Source organism: Lontra canadensis, unplaced genomic scaffold (genome assembly GCF_010015895.1).
Source record: "Lontra canadensis isolate GAN:19392208 unplaced genomic scaffold, GSC_riverotter_1.0 scaffold113, whole genome shotgun sequence".
In the NCBI taxonomy this organism is placed as follows: domain Eukaryota; kingdom Metazoa; phylum Chordata; class Mammalia; order Carnivora; family Mustelidae; genus Lontra; species Lontra canadensis.
In genome coordinates, this window is record NW_022631107.1 from 5,154,312 (window position 1) to 5,179,965 (window position 25,654).

The 25,654-nt window shown below is 40.5% G+C and overlaps 1 pseudogene; it reads left to right on the forward strand.

Moving 5' to 3' along the window:
* The first annotated feature begins 18,435 nt into the window (after positions 1–18,435).
* LOC116856860 overlaps positions 18,436–25,654 on the forward strand; it is a 122,066-nt pseudogene continuing 114,847 nt past the window's right edge.

Sequence of the window (25,654 nt, forward strand, 5' to 3'; positions counted from 1 at the left end):
CTTTAAGATGGAATTGTTAACTTTTCTTTTCAAAAGTCTTTTGAAAAGCCTGTCAGAGGGTTTAGCTAATGTTTATTTTTGATATGAGGTCCTTTTTTACTTTTTCAATGTAAAATCTATAGATTCATCATCATGGATTAAAACTCATAACCTATTTGTACTTATTTACAGGCATATTTTTTTTCCCCCTGCAACTGTGTGGCTGATGGCTTGGAACGAAATCTTTGCCTAAACACGATCCACTGTTACCTCTTCTTTTGGCCAATATGACCCGTCAGGACATGACAAGTATTGCGTACACAGATATACTGTGTTCCCAAATGTGGTCTCTGAGCAAACACGGCAACCATATGAAACCTTGAATACATTATGTTAAATAAGTTGAGTTAATTACAATACAAACAGGCTCTCCGTTGTACGAAATGAGTCACTGATGCTCCCAGATGGTCTGAATAAAGTCTGATGGAAACTAAGGGAAAGCAAGGTATGTCCTTAGATGTTCAGGCTGCTGAGGGAAGGTATAGTCAGCTTGTTTTGTGCTGGGGGAGACCTGTCTGAGCCTGTCTGATAAGCCAGCAGGGTGTGGCCTTCCAGAAAATTCTATTCCATGAAAGCCTAGGAATTTTGTGGGAAAGAATTCTTAAGAAAAGGACACTGAGACAAGCTTGAGCTGGTGGAAAAGCCTAGCATTGTTACAAAGATGAATCTCCAAACGTTAACCCGTGTCTGAAATTGATGTGGGTGTGTGAGTGTGTGGGTGCGAAGGGAAAGTCAACAAAAGTAAACACTGCAAATGCCACTCAACCCAGCGCTCTAAGACATGGAGACAGGAGACATACACACAGCTTTGATACTCTCTACCAAATAAGACAGGAAGAAAGCTGGGTCTCCTTTCTCACCTTTCCACTGAATGCCATCCTACTGGCAAGTGTGAGGTGTCTACACCAGGAGGAGGAGTAGCTTCTGGCAGAAGCAGGGGAGGAACCAAGTGGCAGCTTGCAGTGCGGCGGGGCCGTGCAGTGAGCAGACCCGCATAGAAGGGTCCAGAAGAAGTGGCTGTTTCTAGCAGCTCAAAACCACATGACCCGTGAGGACACAAGGGACCCAACCAGAAGCATTATCAGGGCATGAAGATCCTGCCTCACCCAGAAAGGCAAGAGACACAGAGGGGTTGAAGAGCAGACCTGAGTATCAGAAGAAAGCAGCAGCCAATTTGGGCAGTTGAAATTATTGACTCAAGAAAGAAAAAAGGGGGGCACCTGCCTGGCTCAGTGGATTAAGCTTCTGCCTTTGGCTCAGGTCATGATCTCAGGGTCCTGGGATCGAGCCCCACATCGGGCTCTCTGCTCTCCGGGGAGCCTGCTCCCCGCCCCACCTCTCTCTGCCTACTCTCTCTGTCAAATAAATAAATAAAATCTTTAAAAAAATTAAAAAAAAAAAGAAAAAAAGGACGAAGAAAGTGAACATTCATTGAAAAGTTAACCAATACGCTGAACACACACTATAAATACATAATTGCTCACACAATTAAATACATACCTACAAAGATCTTATGCAACAGATGTATTTTTGAAAATAAATGGAATTTTCACAAAAATGAAATTTTCAGAGGAGTCACTTTTTTACTGAATTGGTTAAATAATGAATAACGTTCCACACCTGTATTTGTCCAGTCCATACCATGTATCAGATCTGCCTTGTGCTTGGGATGCAAAGGTGAACACAACAACGAGAACATTCCATGAGTTTTGTTGGGCAGCATCATGGGTGTAAGCGGCACACTGCTCTACCGTCACCATTTCAAAATTCAGAATAAATTTTGAGTAAGAGCAGTCAGAATTCTGCTCAGGTTCATTCTAGAGCATTTCTTCCTTTCCCTCCCTTCCTTCCTTCTTTCCTTCCTTCCTTTCTTCCTCTGATTTTATTTACTTACTTGACAGAGTTCCAACATGATGGGGGCGGGGGAAGGAGCAGAGGGAGAAAGAGAAGCAGACGGTGCTGAGCATGGAGCCCGACTGGGGGCTTCTTCCCAGAGCCCTGAGATCACCACCTGAGCCAAAATCAGGAGTCAGCCGCTCAGCTGAGCCACGCCGGCGCCCCTAGAATATCTCTTAAGCAGCTTATGGAAGGGCCGGGTGACTTGGTTTCTAGACCAGGAGTCAGAAAACCTTACTCTGTAAGGGCCATGCACTGCCTCAGGTGACCATCCCAGTGAGAAAACAGCCCAAGGGGCCAGGCTAAATGAAAGGGCAGGGCTGTGACCCCAGGCTACACAGAGTAGCTGCAGGCGGGTGGCCAACCCTGCCGTAGGGCCTGGAACATTGACTCCCCATTGACTATGATATAGTCCCAGCCAGGATAAGGTTACATATCAACCTGTAGTCGGAATAAATGATAATCTGTCTGGTAGAGACCACAGTCTCATAACCTGTAGCTCATTGCCTTGTAGGATGTTCCCCAGTTTTGCATTAATCTTGCATAGACCTGTGCCAGTGATCCCACCCACTACATGCGTGTGTGTCGCAGATACAAGTGTGGATAGGCAAGTAGATGGGAACATCAGCCCTGATCCCTGCCTTTGTATCTGCTTGGTCAGCCCGCCAGGGACCCTCATTAATTAGCTAGATCTTTTACATATGTTTAACTACCTATTTGTATGGAAACGGTGTTTTTTACTTTTTAAATATTGGGGGTTTTTTTAAAGATTTTATTTATTTGACAGAAATCACAGGTAGGCAGAGAGGCAGGTGGGGGCAGGTGGGGGCAGGTAGGGGCGGGTGGGGGCGGGTGGGGGCGGGTGGGGGGGAGAAGCAGGCTCCCTGCTGAGCAGAGAGCCCAATGTGGGGGGGGGGGTGTCCATCCCAGGACCCTGAGATCAGGACCTGAAGGCAGAGGCTTAACCCACTGAGGCACCCAGGTGCCCCTAAATATTGTCCTTTATCAACAATCCAGAAGAGAAGCGTGGTCAGATACAGAAGGAACGCAGCGTTTTAACGCAACGTTATGAACAGGAATTCTCCCAGCATTCGCTGCCGCTCGCCTCAGTGAGCCTGAATGACTCTGCTCCAACACAGAAATATCACAAGCTGCCTTATTTTTTCCACGAAACCTGCTCCAGGAAAAAAGATCTGAAGAAGAATAGCTTCTTCCTTTTTTATACCAGTGTTCAGAGAGCATCATTAAATTACCACCATACTAGGAACCGTCCTGTGAGGCGGGATCAGCACCCTGGGCTCTCCCCATCGCTGCCCACTCCCTCTGCCCTCCGCCCTTCTCCCTCCCAGCCTCCCCGCTCCAAACTAGGAACCTGGAAAGCAAGCTTGGCCTCCCAGCCCCTGCACTGAGCACCTCCCGGTTCTCCTGCCCCGCCAGCCACAGAAAGCTTCCTCCTTAATTCCAGTAAGACGGAGCTAGAATTTTTCAAGGTAATAGTTTACTCTAAAACCAAAGGAAGGAAAACATTAAGGGAGATCACCTCCAGGGGATGCTGTCCCAGGTCCGCCCCTGTGGCTGAGAACAAAGTTCAGAAGCAAAGTAAGATCTCTGGGGGGTGAATGGCTACTGGGGGTGGTTCTTCCAGGAGGTTTGTGGTGACTCATTAGCATAAAAACAGAGTGCAGGGGCGCCTGGGTGGCTCAGCGGGTTAAAGCCTCTGCCTTCGGCTCAGGTCATGATCCCAGTGTCCTGGGATCAAGCCCCACATCGGGCTCTCTGCTCAGCGGGGAGCCTGCTTCTTCCTCTCTCTCTGCCTGCCTCTCTGCCTACTTGTGATCTCTCTCTGTCAAATACATAAATAAAATCTTAAAAAAATAAAAAAATAATAAAAAAAAAAAAAACAGAGTGCAGCTTGTGGATGCTAAACCTGAAACCCCGCACTTAGATAACGTAAAGGTAACTACTACTTTGCACAGTGAAGTCAGAGGCTGGGAATAGAGAGTCCAAAAAGCTTCCTAAACTCCCTGTCCATTACTCTCCAGCCATTAGCCAACAAAAACACTCACTCACATTTGAATTCCTTCAAAAAAGAGAAACCCAAGAGTAAATGAATTAGAAGGAAAGAATCTAAACAGTTTGGGGCAGCCTGTTTGCTAATTGCTTTCATTTTAAATTATCTTCATAGTTTTCTGATGTTACTGTTTTTAACCAATAATCAAACAAAAATAAGTGAAAACAGAAAAGATTTTTTTTTTTAAAGGGACAGAGGCATATTTGTGTTTATGGGCAGAGTACCTCCTGCCCGTAGCTGGGTGAATCAGGAAGTTGAGACCATTGCTCTCTCCCTGGAAATCCCCCTCCTCCAAAGCTGTCCACACACATCACTTGAGCCCGTCAGCTCTTCCTCACTGGGTTCCAGATTTATTACAACTCAGCTCACGTGCCCTACTTAAAACGGGCCTTGTCTGGATGTTTCTACAAGCTTAACTACAAGTGTTCTGAGCTGACAGCAGTCCAGAATTCAGGATCAGTGGCAAAAGCCAGTTGAGAATGCAAAACTGCTGTGTCCTAGGAGGGAAAAGCTACATACACCTACCCCAACAGTTTGTTAAAATATGATTCGTATTTGAAATCATTTCTTTAATTAAAAAAAGCTTATATAACAAAAAAGTATATATTTTTAAATGTATATAGATAATATTTATATTACATATCATGTGCATGTATAATATAAAATTCAGTCTACTACAACACACTGTTTGTTTCTCATAATCTGAATGCTCTCCAGAGCTCTCACCAAAGAGCAAAAATGTGACACGTATCCAGGTGCCTGGGAGGCTCAGTCAGTTAAGCATCTGCCTTCTGCTCAGGTCATGATCCCCGGGTCCCAGGATCCTGTTCCACATCAGGCTCCCTGTTTACTGGGGAGCCTGCTACTCCCTCTGCCTTACTCATGGGCTCACTTGCTCTCTCTCTCATTCTCTCTCACAAATAAATAAATAAAATCTTTAAGAAAAATGCTTTAAAAAATAAAATAATTAAAATGTAACACATTAAAAAAAATGTAACACATACCTTAATATCACCCTTGGCCAGTGGTCATTTGTGTCCCACACTATGAGTTCCCTCGTCCAATAAGCACATTCTCTCACTATTCAGAGTTTTAAGTGCTATATCATATGTGTTGTTTACTTTCCTATATGTCCCTTTCTTCCATTTATTTGTATTCTGGTAACTTCTATCCACTCTGGCTGGTAAAAATTATACAAGTCACTCAAGATGTGAAAATGCAAATGTTATGGCAACTCAAGTAACCTTCAAGAAAATGGTCAAGAAAACTTAAAACAAAAACAAAAACAAAACAGGGTTCTAAGACTCCTTAAGGCCTTATCAAGATTTTTCTTATCTAGCTAAAATAAGTTTTAATTTTTATTATAAAAGCAAAGCCACAAAATCCTGTAAGCAGATTGCATTCCCAAATCAGATACTCTGAGTCCTGGATCAAAGTAGGAAAAGTTCTTCTGGCATGGGGACTGCAAAGAAAAGTAGCCGTGTGATTGCCAACTACAATTCTAATTTAAGAGGCTTTGCGAGTGTGAAATCACAGAATTTTCCCTTGATCAACCCAATCTGATTACCAAATCCTCGCAATCCATGCTTGCTCTGTGATTGCAACCACACCACTGGTGCAGATGGTCCTGAGGAATATCTTTTTGGCATGATGTGTGCACCAGGCTTGCTCACTGAGTTAATCGATAATTATGCTCTTAATTTTTTTAGTGTAATTAAGTGTGGATTTCGGAGCACGCGTTCGCTTTATATACACGCACGTGCTAGCAAACCACCCAACCTAAAGAAGTAAGTACTACTTTTCCCCTTGCTAATAGCTTATTGTGACTTAATGCACCAAACATAGTTTATACAGAAAAACATATATGCATTAAATTTTTATTAAAGGTGCATTAGAAATGGGGTGCCTGGGTAGCTCAGTCGGTTAAGCATCAGACTCCTGGTTTGGGGTCAGGTCATGATCACAAGGTCATGGGATCAAGCACCTCCTGGGGCTTCAGGCTGGGCGTGGAGCCTACTTGCGATTCTCTCTCTTCCCCTCCCTCTGACCCTCTCCCCTTCATTCAATGCAAGCACAGTTGCTCTCCCTCTGCCTCTCTTAAAAAAAAAAAAAAAAGTCTTCAAGGAACTAGAAAATGAATAATACAAGCCCAAAACTTGCAGAAGAAAAGGTGATAAAGATTAGAGCAGAAATAAATGAAATAGAGAATTTTAAAAACTGAAGAAAATGATAAAACTAAGAATTGATTTTTGAAAACACAAGCAAAAACAACAAACCCTTACCTAAACTAAGGTAAAAAGAGAGAATATTTGAATAAATAAGATCCAAAGGGAAAGAGGAGATATTACAATTGATGCCACAGAAATAAAAAGGATCATAAGATCCTATTATGAACAATTGGAGACAAATTAGACAATTTAGAATAGATGGAAAAATTCCTAGAAACATACAACCTACCAGAACTGAATCAGGAAGAAAGTGAAAGCCTGAACATACCCATAACAAATACGGAGATGGAAAGAGTAATCAGAAAACTCCCAACAAAGAAAAACCCAAAACCAAATGGCTTCACAGGTGAATTCTTTCATACCTTTAAGAATCCATACCAATCCTTCTTAAACACTTCCAAAAAAATAAGAGGGAACATTCCAAAACTCATTTTGTGAGTCCAGCATCACTCTGACAACAAAGTCACACAAAGACACCATGAGAGAAGAGAACTAACTATAGGCCAATATCCCTGAAGAACAGAGATGCAAGAATCTTCAATAAAATATTAACAAACCAAATTCAATAACACATGAAAAGGATCATGCCCCGTGACCAAGTGGGATTTATCCCAGGATGCAAGGTTGCTTCAAGATGCAACTAAATCAATAAATATGATAAATAAATTAACAGAATGATAGACAAAATTATATCATTTTAATATACATAAAAAAGCATTAGACAAAATGCAACAACCCCTTTCATGATAACAACTCTCAACAAATAGGTATAAAAGGAACTTACCTCAACACAATAAAGGCCATATACACAAGCCTACAAATAACATCATGCTCAATGGTGAAAAAATGATAGCTTTTTATCTAAGATCTAGAAAGATCTGGAACAAAGCAAGGATGCCCTCTCCTTTTTTTTTTAAGATTTTATTTATTTATTTGATAGAGAGAGACACAGCAAGAGAGGGAACACAAGCAGGGGGAGTGGGAGAGGGAGAAGGAGGCTTCTGGCTGAGAAGGGATTCCCATGCAGTGCTCAATCCCAGGACCCTGGGATCATGGCCTGAGCTGAAGGCAGAGGCTTAATGACTGAGCCACCCAGGTGCCCCAAGAATGCCCTCTTTTGCCACTTCTATTCAACATAGTACTGGAAGTCCTAGCAAGAGCAATAGGATAAGAAAAGAAATGAGACATCCAAATGGGAAAAAAGTACAACTATCCCTGTTTGCGTATGATATACTCTTGTATGTACAAAATCCTGAAGATTCTACTCCCTCCACCAAAAAAATCTGTTTGAAATAATAAACCATTGGGGTACAGATGGCCCTTCTTTTCACTACATCTGTATCTTTGGGGTAAATACCCAGTAGTGCAATGGCAGGGTCATAGGAAATCTCTATTTTTAATTTCTTGAGGAATCTCCACACTGTTCTCCAAAGAGGCTGCACCAACTTGCATTCCCACCAACAGTGTAAGAGGGTTCCCCTTTCTCCACATCCTCTCCAACACATGTTGTCTCCTGTCTTGCTAATTTTGGCCATTCTAACTGGTGTAAGGTGGTATCTCAATGTGGTTTTAATTTGAATCTCCCTGTTGGCTAGTGATGATGAGAGACTATGGACTCTGAAAAACAATCTGAGGGTTTTGAAGGGGCGGGGGGTGGGAGGTTGGGGGATCCAGGTGGTGGGTATTGTAGAGGGCATGGATTGCATGGAGCACTGGGTGTGGTGCAAAAATAATGAATACTGTTATGCTGAAAAAATAAAAAATTTTTTAAAAAGACATAATAAACCATTTCAGTAAAGTTGCAGAATTGAAATCAACATATAAAAATCAGCTGCATGGGGTGCCTGGGTGACACAGTTGGTTGGCATCCAGCTCTTGGTCTTGGCTCAGGTTGTGATCTCAGGGTCCTAAGAGATTGAGCCCGCTGTCAGACTCCATGCTCCACACACAGTCTGCTTGGGATTCTCTCTTCCTCTCCCTCTGCCCCCCTTCCCCACCCCATGCAAACACACTCTCTCTCTAAATAAATAAATAAATCTTTTAAGAAAATTAGTTGCATTTCTATACACTAACAACAAACTAACTAAAAAGAAAATTAAGAAAACACTCACATTTACAATAAAACCAAAAAGAAAACCATAAAACACTGATTTTAAAAATTAAATAAATGGGAATCTATCTGTTCATGGATTGGAAGAATTGATATTGTTCAAATGGCTATACTATCCAAAATGACCTACAGATTTAATGCAACCCTTATCAAAATCCCAGACATTGTCTACAGAAATAGAAAGGACAATCCAAAAAGTCATTTGGAGCTACAAAATATCCCAACTATCCAAAGCAAATTTGAGCAAGCAAAGCAAAGCTGGAGGACATTTCCTGATTTCAAAATATGTTACAAAGCTACAGTAATCAAAACAGTCTGGTACTGGCATAAGAATAGACACCTATCAGTGGAACAAAATAGCCCATAAATAAACCCATTCTTGTACAGTAAAATTATCTTCAACAAGAGTGTCAAGAATAGAGAGGAGAGTCAAGATGGCGGAGAGTCAAGATGACTGCTACTCAGTCAAGTAGCAGCCTGAGATGACATCAGGTCGCAGGAGTTCAGCTAGATAGTTATCAAACGATTCCAAACACCTACAAACCCAATAGGAGATCAAAGAGAAGAAGAGCAGCAATTCTAGAAACAGAAAATCACCACTTTCTGAAAGGTAGGACATGCAGAAAAGTGAATCCAAAGCAATGGGAAGATAGACTGCGGGGGGAGGGGCCAGCTCCTGGCAAGAGGTGGAGCAACAGAGCACAAAATTCAAACTTTTAAAAGTCTGCTCCACTGAGAGACATCGCTCCAGAGGCTAAGTGGGGTGGAGCCCTCATGGGGACAGTGTGGTCTCAGATCCTGTGGGGTCACAGAAGGATTGGGGCTGTCAGAGTGTGGCAGAGCTTGCAAGTGTCAGAGTGGGGAACCCAACTACAGAGATGGAACTGAGGAGTGAGCACGCAGCTTGGGCTTATCTTAAACTGTGATCTGCGGGACAGTCGGGCCATTCTTTGAGCAGGGACTCCACAAGTGGCAGGTCCAGGGAGACTCAACTTCCTTCTCCAGAGGCATGAATCTGCTGGGTTTTGGAGACTCCAAATGGGGACATGCGCCGGAGAGAGAAATGCTTGGTCACAAGCCGGGTGAGCTTGGAGCACAGCCAGAGACCAGGGAGATGGGAGTGATTGAGCACTTTCCTCCAAGGGCACACTGAGCAGTGGGGCACTGAGCTCTCTACTTCTCTGGGCTGGAAAATGGGAGGCCTCCATTTTCATTTGCATCCTCCAAAGGTCTACGGAAAGCATTCAGAGAACAAAAGTTCTGAGAGTGAACCCAAACAGATTACTTAGCCCAGCCCCTGGCAAGTGTGGCACAATTCCACCTCAGGCAAAGACATTTGAGAATCACTACAATAGGCCCCTCCCCCAGAATATCAGCAAGAACATCCAGCCAAGACCAAACTCACTGATTAAGGAGAACAGTTGAATTCCAGAGGAGGGGAAAGCAAAGCATGGAATTCATGGCTTTCTCCCCAAGATTCTGTAGTCTTGCAAAGTTAAAAAAATTTTTTTTAATTTTATTCTTTTCTTATTCTAATTTTTTAACTTTTCCTCTTTCCTCTTTCAACATTTTTTAACTAGTTTATCTTAACAATACCTTTCTAAAGAAAAAAAAATTAAACCTTCATTAGTATAGTCATATTTGATCCTTCATTGTATCTAACTTTATTTTTCGTATACATATACAGTTTTTTCTTCTAAAATATTTTGGGACAAAGTTTCTTCTAATAGATCAAAATATACCCTAAATCTACAACAGGGCTTTGTTCTAGTCTCCACCCTGAGCAATTTCTCTCCACTTGTTTTTTTCTTTCTTTTTCTAACCAACTTATCTTATCAACTCACTTTTTAGAATTTTTTTTTAATTTTCATCTTTACGGTCATATTCCATCCCTTCATCATGTTTACCCTTATTTTTGTATATATATAAGTTTTTCTTTCATTAAAATTTTGGGAGGTAGTTTCTTCTAAGAGATGAAAATACACCCAAAATCAAGTGGGTGGCTCTCTTCTATTCACCAATCTGATATATATATATATATATATATATATTTTAATTTTTTTCGTTTATTTTTACCCCCTTTCCCCCCCCCCAATTTGGGGGTCTCTTCTTATTTGGTTAGTGTACATTTTTCTGGGGTCTTTGTTGCCCTTTTAGTGTATTATTCTCTCCTTCATATATGCTTATCTGGCTAAAATGACAAGGCTGAAAAACTCACAACAAAAAAAAATAATAAAAATAAAATAAAAAATAACAAGAGGCAGTACTAGTGATATGTCAGATCTAGAGTTCAGAATGATGATTCTCAAGGTGCTAGTTGGGCTTAAAAAAGGCATGGAAGATATTAGAGAAACCGTGTCTGGAGAAGTAAAAGCCCTTTCTGGAGAAATAAAAGAACTAAACTCTACAAGTTGAATCAAAAAAGCTATTAATGAGGTGCAATAAAAAATGGAGGCTCTTACTGCTAGGATAAATGAGGCAGAAGAGAGAATTAATGATATAGAAGAACAAATGATGGAAAATAAAGAAGCTGAGAAAAAGAGAGATAAGCAACTACTGGACCACAAGGGGAGAATTCAAGAGATAAGTGATACCATAAGATGAAACAATATTAGAATAATTGGGATCCAAGAAGAAGAAGAAGAAGAAAGAGGGGCACAAGCTATATTGGAGCAAATTATAGCAGAGAATTTCCTAATTTAGTGAATGGAAAAAGCACCAAAATCCAGGAGGCACAGAGAACTCCCCCTTAAAATCAATCAAAATAGGTCCACATTCCATCAAGTAATAGTAAAACTTACAAGTCTCAGTACAAAGAGAAAATCCTAAGAGCAGCTCGAGAGAAGAGGTCTGTAATATACAATGGTAGAAATATTAGATTGGCAATAGACCTATCCACAGAGACCTGGCAATATGATATATTCAGAGCACTAAATGAGAAAGTATGCAGAATAGCATATATACTAATAGCAAAAATACTATATCCAGCTAGGCTGTCACTGAAAATAGAAGGAGAGATAAAAAGCTTCCAAGACAAACAAAAACTACAAGAATTTGCACACACCAAACCAGCCCTACAGTAAATATTGAAATGGGTCCTCTAAGCAAAAAGAGAGCCTAAAAGTAACAGACCAGAAAGGAACAGAGACAAAATATAGTAACAGTCACCTTACATGCAATACGATGGCACTAAATTCATATCTTTCAATATTTACCCGGAATGTAAATGGACTAAATATCCCAATCAAAAGACACTGAGTATCAGAATGGATAAAGAAAACAAGACCCATCGATATGCTATCTACAAGAAACTCTTTTTAGACCCAAAGACACCTCCAGATTTAAAGTGAGGGAGTGGAAAACGATTTACCATGCTAATGGACAACAAAAGAAAGCTGGGGTGGCAATCCTTATATCAGATAAAGTAGATTGTAAGCCAAAGACTATAACAAGAGATGAGGAAGGACACTATATCATATTCAAAGGTTCTGTCCAACAAGAAGACCTAACAATTTTAAATATCTATGCCCCTAGCATGGGAGCAGACAACTATATAAACCAATTAATAACTAAATCAAAGAAACACATCGACTGTAATACAGTAATAGTAGGGGACATTAACACCACACTCACTGAAATGGACAGATCATCCAAGCAAAAGATGAATAAGGAAATAAAGGCCTTAAATGACACATTGGACCAGATGGACATCACAGATATATTCAGAACATTCCATCTCAAAGCAACAGAATACAAATTCTTCTCTAATACACATGGAACATTCTCCAGAATACATCACATCCTGGGTAACAAATCAGGTCTCAATTGGTACCAAAAGATTGGTACCAGTTGATAATTCCCTGCATACTTTTAGACCACAATGCTCTGAAGCTAGAACTCAATACCAAGAGGAAAGTTGGAAAGAACTCAGATACATGGAGACTAAAGAGCATCCTACTAAAGAATGAATGGCTCAACCAGGAAATTAAAAAAGAATTGAAAAAATTCATATAAACAAATGAAAATGAAAACACAACTGTTCAAAATCTGTGGGACTCAGCAAAGGCAGTCCTGAGAGGAAAGGATATAACAATACAAGACTTTCTCAAGAAACAAGAAAGGTCGTAAGTACACAACCTAACCCTACACCTAAAGGAGCTGGAGAAAGAACAGCAAAAAAAAAGCCTAAACCCAGAACGAGAAGAGAAATAATAAAAAGATTAGAACAGAAATCAATGAAATAGAAACCAAAAGAACAGTAGAACAAATCAACAAAACTAGGAGCTCGTTCTTTGAAAGAATTAATAAGGTTGACAAACCCCTGGACAGACTCATCAAAAAGAAAAGAGAAAGGACCCAAATTAATAAAATCATGAATGAAAGAGGAGAGATCACAACCAACAACAAAGAAATACAAACAATTATAAGAATATATTATAAGCTACTATACGCCAGCAAATTTGACAATCTGGAAGAAATGGATAAATTCCTAGAGACATATAAACTACCAAAACTGAGACAGGAAGAAATAGAAAACCTGAACAGACCCATAACCAGTAAGGAGGTTGAAGCAGTCATCAAAAATCTCAGAACAAACAAGAGCCCAGGGCCAGAGGGCTTCCCAGGGGAATTCTACCAAACATTTAAAGAATTAATACTTATTCTCCTGAAACTGTTGCAAAAAATAGAAATGGAAGGAAAACTTTCAAACTCATCTTATGAGGCCAGCATTACCTTAATCCCAAAACCAGATCCCAAAACCAAAGACCCCATGAAAAAGGAGAATTATAGACCAATATCCTTGATGAACATGAATGCGAAAATTCTCACCAAAATACTAGCCAATAGGATCCAACAGTACATTAAAAGGAATATTCACCACAACCAGGTGGGATTTATTCCAGGACTGCAAGTTTGGTTCAACATCCACAAATCAATCACTGTGATACAATACATTAATAAAAGAAAGAACAAGAACCATATGATACTCTCAATAGATGCTGAACAAGCATTTGACAAAGTACAGCATCCTTTCTTGATCAAAACTCTTCACAGTGTGCGAATAGAAGGTACATACCTCAATATCATCAAAGCCATCAATGAGAAACCCACAGCAAATATCATTCTCAATGGGGAAAAACTGAGAGCTTTTCCCCTAAGGTCAGAAACACAATAGGGATGTCCATTATCTCCACTGCTATTCAACATAGTACTAGAAGTCCTAGTCTCAGCAAACAGACAACAAAAAGAAATTAAAGGCATCCAAATCAGCAAAGAAGAAGTCAAACTCTCACTCTTTGCAAATGATATGGTACTTTATGTGGAAAACCCAAAAGACTCCACTCCAAATCTGCTAGAATTCATACAGGAATTCAGTAAAGTGTCAGGATATAAAATCAATGCACAGAAATCAGTTGCATTTCTATACATCAACAACAAGACAGAAGAAAGAGAAATTAAGGAATCGATCCCATTTACAATTGTACCCAAAACCATAAGATACCTAGGAATAAACCTAACCAAAGAGGCAAAGAATCTGTACTCCAAAAACTATAAAGTACTCACAAAAGAAATTGAGGAAGACACAAAGAAATGGAAAAATGTTCCATGCTCATGGATTGGAAGAACAAATATTGTGAAAATGTCGATGCTACCTAAAGCAATCTGCATGTTTAATGCAATCCCTAACAAAATGCCATCAATGTTTTTCAAAGAAATGGAACAAATAATCCTAAAATTTATATGGAACCAGAAAAGACCTCGAATAGCCAGAGGAATGTTGATAAAGAAAGCCAAAGTTGGCAGCATCACAATTCCAGACTTCAAGCTCTATTACAAAGCTGTCATCATCAAGACAGTATGGTACGGGCACAAAAACAGACACATAAATCAATGGAACAGAATAGAGAGCCCAGAAATAGACCCTCAACTCTATGGTCAACTGATCTTTGGCAAAGTAGGAAAGAATGTCCAATGGAAAAAAGACAGTCTCTTCAACAAATAGTGTTGGGAAAATTGGACAGCCACATGCAGAAAAATGAAACTGGACCATTTCCTTATGCCACACACAAAATAGACTCAAAATGAATGAAAGACTCTCAGTGTGAGAAAAGAATCCATCAAAATCCTTGAGAAGAACACAGGCAGCAACCTCTTCAACCTCAGCCTCAGCAACTTCTTCCTAGAAACATCACCAAAGTCAAGGGAACCAAGGGCAGAAATGAACTATTGGGACTTCATCAAGATCAAAAGCTTTTACACGGCAAAGGAAACAGTCAATGAAACCAAAAGACAACTGACAGAATGGGAGAAGATATTTGCAAATGACATATCAGATAAAGGGCTAGTATCCAAAATTTATAAAGAACTTCTCAAACTCAACACCCAAAGAACAAATAATCCAATCAAAAAATGGGCAGAGGACATGAACAGACATTTCTGCAAAGAAGACAACCAGATGGCCAACAGACACGTGAAAAAGTGCTCCACATCACTCGGCATCAGGGAAATACAAATCAAAACCACAATGAGGCACCACTTCATACCAGTCAGAATGGCTAAAATTAACACATCAGGAAATGACAGATCCTAGCAAGGATGCAGAGAAAGGGGAACCCTCCTACACTGTTGGTGAGAATGCAAGCTGGGGCAGCCACTCTGGAAAACAGCATGAGGTTCCTCAAAAAGTTGAAAATAGAGCTACCCTATGACCCAGGAATCACACTACCGGATATTTACCCTAAAGATAGAAATGTAGTGATCCAAATGGCAACATGCACCCAAATGTTTATAGCAGCAATGTCCACAATAGCCAAACTATGGAAATAACCTAGAAGTCCATCAACAGATGAATGGATAAAGATGATGTGGTGTATATATATAATGGAATACTATGCAGCCATCAAAAGAAATGAAATCTTGCCATTTGTGACGATGTGGATGGAACTAGAGGGTATTATGCTGAGCAAAGTAAGTCAATCAGAGAAAGACAATTATCATATTATCTCCCTGATATGAGATATTGAGAGGCAAAGTGGTGGGTTTGAGGGGTAAGGAAGGAAAAAATGAAAAAAGATGGGATTGGGAGGGAGACAAACCATAAGAGACTCTTAAATCTCACAAAACAAACTCAGAGTTGCTGGGGAAGGAGAGGAGTATGGAGAGGGTGGCTGGGTTATGGACATTGGGGAGGGTATGTGCTATGGTGAGTGCTGTGAAGTGTGTAAGACTGACAATTCACAGACCTGTATCCCTGGGGCAAATAATACATTATATGTTAATAAAAAAAATTTTTTTTAAAGGAGTGTCAAGAATACACAATGTGGAAATGATAACCTCTTCAATAAATAGTGTTGGGAAAACTAGATATCGACATTTTTTTTAAATGAAATTAGATTGTTATCTTACACTATACACCAAAATTAACTCAAAATGATTAAATACTAGGGGTGCGTGGGAGGCTCAGTAGGTTAAGCTCTGGTCATGATCTCAGGATCCTGGGATCGAGTTCCACATTGGGCTCTCTACTGAGCGGGGAGCCTGTTTCCCCCTCTCACTGCCTGCCTCTCTGCCTACTTGTGATCTCTCTCTGTCAAATAAATAAAATCTTTTTAAAAATGATTAAAAACTAAAATGTAAGCTCTGAAATCTTAAAACTACTAGAAGAAAACATAGGCAAAAATCCTCCTGACATTGGTCTCAGCAATGATTTCTTGAGTATGACACCAAAAGTAGGGACAACAAAAGCAAAAATAAACAAGTGGACAACATCAAACCAAAAAGCTTCTGTACAGCAAGTGAAATAATCAAAAGAGTGGGAAAAAAACCCCTCCAGAATGCCTGCTGTCAGCAGCAGACAGCAGAGGTGGGACACGTCTTACCTATTGTTGAAACACCTACACATCCTCCCAGAGGAGAATCTATTCAATTAACTGAGGAAAGGACACCTGGAGTAGGGTTAAGAAGATGGGATTTATGATTAGAGAATCTGGGTTTGAATCTTGCCTTTTGAGACTGAATTCCTTGACAGTTTCAATAAACCAGTTTCAATAAATGATTTTGTAGGAAGTGAAATATACTTTTCACCACCATGTCCTCTTACTTGGAATGGTATTCTGGTCTACCCAGCAAATCCTTTCCATTTGCCAGTGGCCCAGAGCTACTCTCCCTGCCTCTGTGACCCTTTCCTGGACTCCTTACAAAACCCTGTTCTCTGACCTGCTTATTGCCTGATGATTGACACTAATAATATCCATCTTAACAGAAGTGACTTTGCCCCCTACCCACATAACAAGCCTTGCCCTGTGCCTTCAACAAGACAGCCATGCTAAGTAACAGTTCCCCAAGCTTAACTATTGAACAAGAAACACATAAGTTTGGGGTAGATTAGAAACAGGCCATATAGAAATAGAAATCTTGATTAAAATCAAATCTCAAATTCTAAGCAGTTACCAGAGATATGTGTGCTGGATAGTATGTGGACTTTTGGCAAGCAGCATCAAGCACTCAGTTTGTCACAGATGCCTCTTATGTCCTGCATCATGTTCCCTTGGCCCATCTTTGACTTCATCCACAGTTTCAGTGAATAGTTCCGGATGAGTTTGACAATGTCCCACTTCAAGAACATGCCTAAGGCTTTCTCTGGTGTCCTGGCAGGGTCCTCAGCCAGCATAAAAATGCAGCCTGAAAGTGAGGCTGATATTCCCAGGCACAGGCCTCAAGCAAAGGGGAGGAGGGAGTGAGTGTCCCAGATCTCCATAGCTCAGGTAAGCAATTCTGGGGGCATCTGGGAGGTGAATCAGGAGGAGGTCCTGACAGAACCAGTGCCTTGTTGCTTTCACTTATGATTTTGCAGATACACTGCTTCTTGGGCTTTTCTTCCTTCCTGTCTCTCTACCCTCTCTCCCATGCTTGCTTCCTGGCATCTCCCCCTGTGGTAGGCAGACTTGATGGTCCCCATGTATGTCTGTGTCCTAACCCCAGAAACCTGTGACTGTGTTACTGGAAACTATGAATATGGCAGAAGAATTTTGCAGATGTGATTTTAAGTTGAAGATCCCGGGTTAGCCAGAGAGGTCCAGGTAGTTACAAGGGTCCTTACAAGAGGGAGGCAGGAGAGTGAGAGAAAGAGATGGGACAATGAAAGCAGAGATGTGAGTGATGTGGCCATGAGCCAAGGAATGCAGGAAGCCTCTACAACTTGGAAAAGGAAAGAGATGGATTCTTTCCTAGACTCTCCAGAAGGAATGCAGACTACTGACACCTTGATTTGAGCCCCATGTATTAGTTTCCTTTGCCTGATGTAACAAAATTACAAACAAATTTAATTTGAACAATCTAGGTGACCTGAAACAACATAAACCCATTGTCTCACTATTCTTGAGGCTGCAAGTACGAAATTAAAGTGTTGCTGGGGCCATGCTCTCTGACGGCTCTAGGGGAGAACTCTTCCTTGTTTCGCCCAGTGACTGGTGTTTGCCAGCAGTCCTTGACACTCCTTGGGTTTTACCTGCATCCTCCTAGTCACGTGGTCATCTGCTCCCTGTGTGTGATCACGTGGTCTTCTTTCCGTATTCTTTTTTGTTCTGTATTCAAGTTCTCCCTTTTTATAAAGATAGTCTTTTTAATGACTAGGGTCCACCTGAATGACGCCATTTCAACTTGATTACCTCTGTAAAGACCCCATTTCCAAATAAGGTCACATTCTAAGGTACTGGGGGTTAGGACCTCAGCATATTTTTTCGGAGGAATTCAATCTATTATACTCCTATAAGACTCCCTTTAGACTTCTGACCTTCAGAATTAAAAGACAAATTTGTGTTTTGTGAGCCCCCGAGTTTACGGTAATTTGGTAGAACACCAACACGAAATGAATGTACTTCCCAAACTCCCTGCACTTGAACCCTTATCTCTGACTGACTCTGCTTTTAGGTGTCCCTGTATACAACGGTTGGGAGCCTGGAAACCACATTTCCTACAATTCTGTGCCCCAAACATTCTGGAAGCCACTTAAGTTCTGCCTCTGAGATGTATTTGCATGGATTTGAAAAATTGGAGGCAGATAGAAGCCTTATTCTTCTCCTCTGGCAGTGATGTCTTCCCCAGATGTGAGATTCCGCCACTGGCAAATGGAAAGGATTTGCCGGGTAGACCAGAATACCATTCCAAGTAAGAGGACATGGTGGTGAAAAGTATATTTCACTTCCTACAAAATCATTTATTGAAACTGGTTTATTGAAACTGTCCAGTCTCAAAAGGCAAGATTCAAACCCAGATTCTCTAATTATAAATCCCATCCTCTTAACCCTACTCCAGGTGTCCTTTCCTCAGTTAATTGAATAGATTCTCCTCTGGGAGGATGTGTAGGTGTTTCAACAATAGGTAAGACATGTCCCACCCTCTGCTGTCTGCTGCTGACAGCAGACAGAGCAGGTTTCCGGCTGTATGAGGGGTCCACCATAAAGAAGGTAGACATAGGCTCCCAGTGAGTAGGATCAGAATATGGACCGGATGAAAAGAAGAGCTAGATTTTTCTGGGGGCTCAATATTGTCAGGCATCATTCCCCCCATCTCCCTTCCAGCTGGTGAGTGAGCTCTCTGGGGTGACACTAGGCTGTTCTCACCACATTTTCCAGCAACATTGGGGAGAAAATGTCCCAAATGTCTGTGATAAACTAGCTGGCAGGAAAGGTTGTCAAAACATCCAAAGGCTGAGCAAAAAGGTTGGGAGCTTCCGGACACACCCAGAAAAATAAGTAGCTTTGGATCTTGTTGGGTGGAATCAGGAGGAAAAGAAAGGTGGGGGGGGTCCACAACATCTGAGTGGAAAAACCTCCAAGGAGAGCTGTAAAATCTGGAGGAGGGAGAGAGAAAGAGAGAGACAAATGCTTTCTGGGATCTTCTGTCTCAGCAAGAGGGTGTGGCATTATGTACACTTCTCCTCCCTTTACAGTTGAGAAAACTAAACAAAACAAAGCAGAACAAAACATAAAAAGCCTCCCACAAACAAACAAACAAAAAAATACCTTGACTTAGAAAAATAATGCTCCTGGCTCATCCCAACCTTTGTCAGTATCATAGTTGGGCAAAGAAACTGTGAATTTTAAACAGAGACATTTCAGAATCCATGCTTTTAAAGCTGTAGCTATACTCCAAATACTGGGGACTTCAGAAAGATCTATTTACATTCTACTCTACCTGTCGCTGTGCTGGGCTGTCCTAGAGAGCATGAAACAGCCCAGCATCAGCCAGAATAGAGAATAAATAGGGCTGTGTGTGTGTGTGTGTGTGTGTGTGTGTGTGGGTGGGTGTCTTTAGGTGTTTTGTTCTGCTTTGTTTGGTTTCGGGTTTTGCTTTCTTTTGTCTCTCCTCCCTTTATTCTGAGAGCTGGATCATTTTCCCAGCTAGATCAGGACAGACATCAGGCCCTCATGCTCTCCATACCGCACCAGAGAACCCTGTTCTCCAGGATGGTGGGAAGGAAAAAAGCAGGATTTTCAGTCTGACACTCAGGGTTAGAATCCTATCCCCATCATTTTTAGTTACGTGACTTGTGCAACTACTCAAACTTTCTGTGCCTCAATTTCCTCAACTGTAAAGGGAGGAGAGGGGACCATAATGCCTCACATTGTGGCTGAGACAGTTCCATAAGGTAGAGTTATGTATATAATATTTGATATATATTAATATTTATCAATACTGTTATAGATTAATATATCATATATATATCATAAGGCTTAGCACAAAGCAGACAGTCTAAATGTCAACTTCCTTCTTCCCCTCCTTATCCTCCAGCTTCCCATCCCTCTCACACCACGGAGAGTCTGCGACACACTATTTGAAACTGCCTACTTCTGAAGAGCAAGGAACAATGGCTATTCTCTGGAGGAAGGAAAGCTCTGACCCTCCCAGACATACCGCCAGAAAGGCCTCATGACACCATACACGTTAGTTAGAGCATAGTCACGGGTTCTGTATTCATCATCGTTACAACTAACATTTCTTAAGACTTCGTGGCAAGAATTGTCCTAAAGTACCCTCTACCTAACTACTCACTTCATATAAGAGCCCTATGAAAGATGCATTATTATCATTTACAGATGAGAAATGAAGGCTCAAACGTCATACAGCTGGAATCAGGTGGAAAGGTAATCTGATTCCAGAGCCCGCACCCCCAATGACCATGCTAAACCCCACATACCTACAGCATTCTGGGAACCAGGGAAGATGTGTCTTTAGTTTCTTTAGAAGAAGTAAACTTCGTATTGAGTAGTTCGGGCCTGCTATACCTAGGTACTTCACAACCCTGCCACTGGCCACAAACACGGCAATGACCAACACACAACATGGGGGTTAAAGTCAAGTCAAAGGGGAAATATTTGTTAGCGTTAATGTGTCTTTGTCTTTTGCCCAGAGAACCAAATAATGTGGTACACAAGCACATTGCCTGGGAATCAGAAAAACAAGTTAGAGAAGGAACAAAACAGCAGCTTGGAGCTTGAACCCAGCCTTCTGGAACTAGACTGTAGTTATCTTAATAGCAGTAGGGAAAGAACAGTTAAAATGAAAATAAAATAAAGAAAATCCAGTAGTATCTAAGACCTTAGAGTTGATTAGATAGTTGTTCTGGTCACTTACTGCTATGTAAGGAACTACGCCTAAACTCAATAGTTTAAGTGACAACCATTTTGTGGACACCATGTGATTTTGTGGGTCAGGAATTAAGGCAGGATATGGCTGGGTGATTCTTCACTCCATGTTCCAGATTACTCAGTGGTATTCAGCTGGTGATGGACTGACTGGTCTGGAGGCCTAGAAAACTGACTACACCTTTGAACTTGGGGTTTGTTATATGACTCATATTTTCTAGGATGATTTCTTCTTGACTTATGCTCTTTAATAAGGTTTATTCAGAAGATGTTGACCTATCTCAGCTAACCTTACAAGAACAGAGGAAGGGGTGCCTATGTGGCTCAGTTGGTTAAGCATCTGCCTTCAGCTCAGGTCATGATCTCGGGGTCCTGGGATCAGGCCCCCAGTGGGATCCCTGGTCAGCAGCAACTCTGCTTCTCATCTACCTCTCTCATCTACCCCTCCCCCTACTTACGCTCTCTCTCATGTGTGTGTACTCTTTCTCAAATAGATGAATAAAATCTTAAAAAAAAAAAAAAAGAAACAAAAAAAGGGGTCAGAGGAAAAAGACCTGACCTTGAAAGAGGAAGTATATTCATTGGAGGCTGAGTGTGGTGGCAGCAAGAGAAATGAGGAGGAGAGAAATGAAGCTGAGGGGCAGCCAAAGTCTGCTGCCTGTCTGCCACCACCTCTAGGAAGTATCTTTCTGAGGCTTTTCTCCGCAGAAACTTTGGCCCAGCTGGTGATGGTGGGAGATGGCTTGTTTGAGCAAGGGGTTGTCACCTATAACCTGTTGCACTTAATGGACATTCCCCTCTTGATGGAATGTCTGTTCACGGACATTCTACTCGAGTGCCAGCAGCCTCCAAAGTCTGTCAGTCACACAGGCATGGAAATGGCCCTTGGCCAGCTGCCCTCGCCAAGTAACACTTAACACCGACAAGTAAAAAGGATGGCTGGTTTCATTTAGCGAGTTTCCAAATTACTTCTCTGGGAAAATGGGCAATGAGGGTGGAAAATTGTGAAGGCTATATAATTATTTTAAGGCCATCCACTTGGGAGTTGCTCTGCCATGAATTACAGACCTTTCAAGGACTAAGGATAGTACCAGGAAATGTAAAGACTCATGGAGGCTCTAACACACAGCCCAGGGAACAAGAACCTCTCCGAAGCACCTTACTTGGGTCACTCTTGGCTCCATATTCCCTCAGCACATTGTGACCCCAGCGTCTACTGTGGGATCTTACCTGTATTTGTCAGGAATCATAACAAATGATCTCTTGCTAGTTGTTTCCACTGTTTTTGATGTGAACACTATGGTAAATGGGAGATGGCCACACACTTTCTCCCTCTTCCTGTCACTGAGAGGTGGAGTCCGGTTACCTGTCCCTTAAATCTGGGCTGACCTTGATGACTTGGTCTTATGATGACTGGATTTTCTTCTCTTTTCTTTTCATTTTAACTGTTTTTCCCCACAGTTACCTTCATTCTTATCCAACAAATACCTTGCTGTGCCCCAAAGATAAAGCTAATTAAAGTTTCTGGAGTAAGTGTATTTTCATCTGTCTCTTCCTGTTTTGTTAAACATCTAGGAAGAGTCCTCATTTTTATAATGAACAAATTCACTTCAGTTAGCAAAAAAAAAAAGAAATCTGATTTAATTTGCCTATTTCCTATATTATATTTTATATATCTAATCTTTATTTTAGAGATGACCAGTATAAAAGTTCATGGGTTTAAGATTTCCACTATCATCTTCAAAATGACTTCTTACAAAAAAGAAATGTGACAATTATATACACTCTCCTACATTTACATTATTTGGGCCCACTTGCAAGCCAAGTCTGACAAACAACTGTGATACAAAAAAGGTAGAAATTAGCAATTGAAGGACAGAAAGTGTGGGCAAAGTCGTGTACTCTGGAGAATTAAATAAGATTTCCCCGGGCCTCATATTTAGACCACTACTCAGCACACTGTAAGCACTCAATAAATGTTAGCTACTATTGGTATTAAAGACATATATAATTTTCAAACCCAGTTTTAGATTAGCAGGAGATAGTTAATGCTACTCTGCTGAGTTCAAAAATTCGGAGCCAAAATGCCAAGAAATGTAATGTTTTTCTAAGCCTGTGCCACCTCATCAGAAAATAGGTAACATTTCTGCTAGACTTTTTGAAACAGTATAAGTAGTATGAATATCCCCTTGTAAGCTCCAACTGGGAATTACAGAGTCATTCATTTACAAATGAGGAAACCAAGTTCCAAAGAAGAGTTAGCACTTTGCCCCAGACTACAGTGCTGGACCCAGAGCCCACGACTCCTAACTTTCCATCCTGGATACTGTCCATTCATGTTGCCAATCTTGAAACAAACCAAAATGAATGTGTTGTTTAGGAAACAGAAAAAGGGACAAGGTAGGAGTGGGAAGGGAGGTTCCCCTGAACTCTGCTGTTTTGTCTTATAGATAATGGCAGAGTATCAAAATTGACTTTATACTTGATATGTACAATGTACTAGATCAAAAGCTCAGGGTATATATTTATTTTAGGAGCTTTAGGAACCTTCTGTAGGATTTCTTCCAGCTGTGCCCTCAGACATCCAGAAAATACTTGAGGCCTGAGTATCCTACGAACATCTAATGCAGCCAATGTAATTTATAAAAAGTAAATGTTACCTGGTATCTTATATGGGTCATATCTTTGTCCCCATAGGGACATAGCATAGCATAGCATAGGGGATGTACTTCCATCCCCTAACTAGAGTGGTCTGCTCCTAAAGCATCAAGGTTTACAATCGTGTTATTGTACATTCAAATGATCTATTCCCAAATATGCAGTGAGGATTTCCCACCCCCCCAGATCATTTCTCAAAAAGTAGTCCTTTTATTCTAGTCCTTACAAACTCTCTTAGATCATGGAGGTACTCCTTCAGTTACCTTATCTTTGGCAAAGCTACATTAGCCTGAAATTTTTCAATAAATGATGGTTAAGCTGATTAGAAAAGTTGCCTCATGAAATTTAATTTTTTATTATATTATGTTAGTCACCATACAGTACATCGTTAGTTTTTGGTGTAGTGTTCCATGATTCATTGTTTGCGTGTAACACCCAGCATTCCATGCAATCTGCCCTCTTAAAAAAGGGGAAGGATGTATATTAGTCAGTATAGGGGAAGCTATGCTGCAGTAACATTAATCCTAAAATCTCAGATGCTTAAAACATAAAAATGTACTGTCACTCACACAAATGCCACCATGGGCCTCAGGTGACATTTCAAGTGGTCCTTCCAGTGGTGACATCTCCTTAATCTTAAATCTTATGGCTCTGTCCTCCAGCACAAGGCTTTTTTAATTGCTAATACAGGGGAGAGAAAATTGGAATACCATGCAGGGGTTTCTCTCCATCAGATAAAAGCAACACATGTGTTTCCACTCATATTTAATTAACCAGAATTGCCTAACTGCAAGGAGTTAGTAAGTGTGCTCAGGAAAAATGAATATGAAAAAAGATCTAGAAAATGCAATGTATTCTCTTTCACAGGAGATAAATGGTTAATACATATTTAGTAATTATATGACTTCACAATTGCAAGAATTGAAGGTAATTATTTAAAAGCTTCCTAAAAATCATTTTAAAAAGCAATACACTGGAGGCTGGAAACAACTAGATATTCATTTGGAGGAAAAAGAAGTCTCAAAAGCATACACAAAATTAAGTTGGTATGAGTCACAGATCTAAATTAAAACCTCAGGATGACTGGATGATTCAGTCGGCTAAGTGTCTCCCTGGTCATGATCCCAAGGTCCTGGGATCTAGTCCTGCATCAGTCTCCATGCTCAGTGGGGAGCCTGCTTCTCCCTTTCTCTGCCGCTCCCTCTGTTTGTGCTCACTCGAAGTCTCTCTCTCTCTCTGACAAATAAATACATAGTCTTTTAAAAAAACAAGCTAAAAACTCAAAGTACAAAAGTTTTACCAAAAAAAAAAATGAGAAAATCTTCAGACTTAGGGCAGACAGAGATTTCTTTTAAAAGAACAAATTATTTAAAAAATTCATAAATTGTACTTTATCAAAATTTAAAAGTTTTGCTCATATAAAGACATGCCTAAGAAAATTTAAAAAAGCACTATGTTGTACATATACTACAACACTGTATGTTAACTATACTGGAATTAAAATTATTATTATTATTATTATTAAAATATTATTATACCATCATTAGTCATGAGGAAATGCAAATAAAAACCCTAATGAAGACATGAAACCATAAAACTCCTAGAAGAAAACATAGGGAGAAAGTTCCTTGACATTGGTCTTGGATTGATTTTCAGGGGGGTATGACACCAAAAGCACAGGCAACAAAAGAAAAGATAAGTAAGGAACAGTATCAAACTAAAAAGGTTCTGCACAGCAAAGGCAACAATCAACAAAATGGAGAGAGAGGCAACCTACAGAATGGGAGAAATAATTTGCAAACCATAGATCTGATAAGAGATTAATATCTAAAATATACAAGGAACTTCAAGAACACAGTCCCAAGAAATAACCTGATTTTTAAAATGAACAAAGGACATGAATAGATATTTTAAAAAAATGTACAAATGTACAAATGGCTAACTCAATTTAACTAACAACCACAGAAACATAAATCAAAACCACAATGAGCTATTTCCTCATACC